Below are 3,222 nucleotides of genomic sequence, written 5' to 3' on the forward strand. Positions count from 1 at the left end.
ACCTCCTCCTGACTGCTGCAGGGGGTCAGTATAGGGCCGGAGGGGGTAGGGGCAGGCTAGTGCCAGGAGCAGCAAATCTGCTCCCAAATGCCTGCCAGCGTTCACTCTAAGCTGCGTGGTGTGCACGGCCATGCAGGCACACCTGCACAGCTGTGCATACCACACAGTTTAGAGGGAACGCTGATGCCTGCATATGTAGATGCCTGCCCAGAGTGGGTTTACGCTGCAGTAAATTACTGCAGCGTAAACCTTTCTAGCATCATTTGCATATGTAGACTCACCCATTTAGTAGCAAAAAATAGGCCATGTGGTGACTTATTGAACTGTACTGGGAAGACTTGTTATAACCACAGAGCAGAAGAAAACATCAATATGGTCTCAAATATCTAGCAGAGAGCTCAAAACTATCTGCTGACTAAAACCTGCTACTTGGGAAATTTTTCTCACCACAGAAAAAGTCTTAAACATTTAAACTTTTGCTTGTTACCTTTGAAACATTTTTGTTTCCATGAACCAAATGGCATGTTTCAATTAAGGACCTCAGATTTATTTTTAAATAAAAGCATATAAAGCATATATAGTATTTAACCTCTTTTTTCCATCAAACTGTTTGAATGGTAGATAGATTAGGAAACTAAAGGGAGAAGACTGTGAAGTGTAACGAAGGGAATAGGGGTGTAAGTTGTAGCTATGTTAGTCTAAGGACATAGGCAGAAAAGGTTCTTAGGGATATTTTGTTAGACCAATTGCAGATGCTTCCTCTGCCTGATGAAGGGTATTTGTACCCAAAAGCATGCAAAGAAGAATTTTTCCAACTATTTCAGTTGGTCTAATAAAAGATATTGGATTTACCCAAAGAACCTTGTCTGCCTCTGAAGGAACTAGAGCAGTTTCCTACCCAGTGTGCTGCAGCACAGGTGTGCCATCAGAAATGAACAGATATGCCAGAGAATTTTGCCATGGCAGTGAGCTACCATGAGCTACAATAGGTATGACGATGGGGAATGGCTTAACAGGTGTGCCGCAGAAAATTGTTATTCATGTAAGTGTGCCTTGGGCTGGAAAAGGTTGGGAAACACTGAACTAGAGCACCAGTCTAGGAATGGGAAGTCCTGGGTTCAATTTTTGTGCCATGCCACCAGCTCCATGTGTAACCTTGGACAAATCTCTTAGGCCCAAATCTTCACTTGAACCCATGGTTGCTAGGCAGCTATGCACCTTTGAAAATGGGGTTGTTATCCTCTCTGTCCCTTAGTTCCCCAGTTGCACAGTGGCGTTACCCTGGGATGTGGGAGGGTAAATACTCTGGGCAATGCAGGCTGCTTGTACATCACAGGTAGAAAGAAGTGTGACTGCAGCTCAAGTAGGCATACCCAAGCCAGCTCACACTATCTGCCTTTGTTACTGCTAACAATGCAACTAGAGCAACACGTAGCTTAGCGTAGGCTACAAAGCCAACTTGCACGCAAGCAGCAAGCCCACACTAGCTGGTTTAATTAGCATGCTGCAATACGCTCCCAACAGCAGCACAGCCCTACCCACAGTATATTGCCAGGCTGTGATTTGCAAAGCCACAAGGTGCCACTAGGGTCATCCTTATGGATGCCTGACATGGTACAAGGAACCACCCTGCATCACTCCTCATGGACTTATCATAAACACTCAGTGCCTGCAGCTGCCCCTGGTTTTCTGGGGAACAATGAGTGTTCAGCACTGCTGAAAGTTGGGCCCTTGGGTAAGACACCCTGCTTGCTCACAGGACTTGTGGGTGCAGGCTCCACCTAGGTATAGGTATAGGTATAGCCTCACACCAGGGAGCACTGCTTTGCTCTGAGGCTTAAGCTCTCAGCAGAACCATTCCTCTGGCTAATCCAGCACTCTGATCTGCAGCAGGACCTAGACCACTATTGCCCTCCAGTCTCCCTAATCTGGCAGGTGATCATGGGGTAATTCAGGGCTCTGATGAGTGGCAGGTGTCTGAGCAGGCAGGGTATGACTCACTCAGGCCAGAGGACCTTTCCAGGCCTGCCCTCTGTGTGACAGGTGCTTGAATCTGGGGATAATCTGGTTCACCCAGTTTTGCTCGCATGGTGCAGTTATTGCCCCAGCTTGACCTGAGACAGCTCAGAGATTTGAACAATTTTAGCTTGATTCCTCTAGTCCCATCTCCGTTATGAGTGCTGTGCTTGGCCTTGGGTCTATCTCCTTCCTTCTTGGTGCCTCAGTTTCCCTATCTGTATAATGGATGGTGAAAATGAAGTTGTTGACGTCAGAAGTGCTCTAAGCAGGTGAAGAACTAATCATGCCTGTTGCTTATTAATAACAGTGCAGCAGTATGGGGAGAGCCATCTCTGTGGCATGCAGTGTCCATTGTACATGAGCCCCAAACTTCTTGCTCTTCCAATAAGATACCACCTAAATATGCAGAAACCAGAAGATTCCAAGTGGAGGTAGATCCTCTGACTTCCCCACACCCGTTCAGTTATAACAACCTCTGCTCCCATCAGCAGGTAGAGCAGTGCCTCGGAGCATAGCCACAGCCCAAGTGGCCAGGCAGAAGAGGCACAAAACTGGCACGGTCCGTGAGACTGAGATCATAAAGTGATGGCATATAAGGTGGGGATGGAGAGGTCAACTTTCTCTCTCTGTGCCTTGGCCCTCAGAAGAGCTGCTGGGAGAATGCCTAGATTCAGTGCTGCTTATCAGAGAGACTTGCTGACAAGACTCATCCAATACAGAGGCAAATTCATCAGGGACTTCTCTTTTCTCACAATTTCCCCTTGTTTCTTTAAAGGCAGACAACGAGTTGGATTCAGGGTGATGCCTCCTTCCAGGAAACACAGCTGATATCCCTGAGCGTGGTACCAAGGGCCCAAGGTTGCCTGCAAAGGGGAACACTTGTTTGGTAGGAAGATGTGAAGCCAGGGCTTTGGGACAGTTGTTGTGTGCATGTGCCTTGGCCACAACTCTTTAAGCTACACTCTGCTTTTCAGGCAAAGCCATGTCTGCAGCCCTATGTGGCTTTGGAAAATATACCTTGGGCTTTCAGGAAAAGTGCTGGAATCTCTCTTAGAGAGAGACCCATACACAAGAGGCAGATCAAAGTGCCCAGAAAGGTAAAAAATGAAGGGACTGAGAAAAAGATGCTGTAAGTGTAAAGGACCTGATCTCAGACCTTGGGTCTTGGTTTTCTTCCCTATGATGGAAAAGACAGGGAGCAGG

The sequence above is a fragment of the Alligator sinensis genome, unplaced genomic scaffold (assembly GCF_000455745.1).
Source record: "Alligator sinensis unplaced genomic scaffold, ASM45574v1 scaffold235_1, whole genome shotgun sequence".
Classification (NCBI taxonomy): domain Eukaryota; kingdom Metazoa; phylum Chordata; order Crocodylia; family Alligatoridae; genus Alligator; species Alligator sinensis.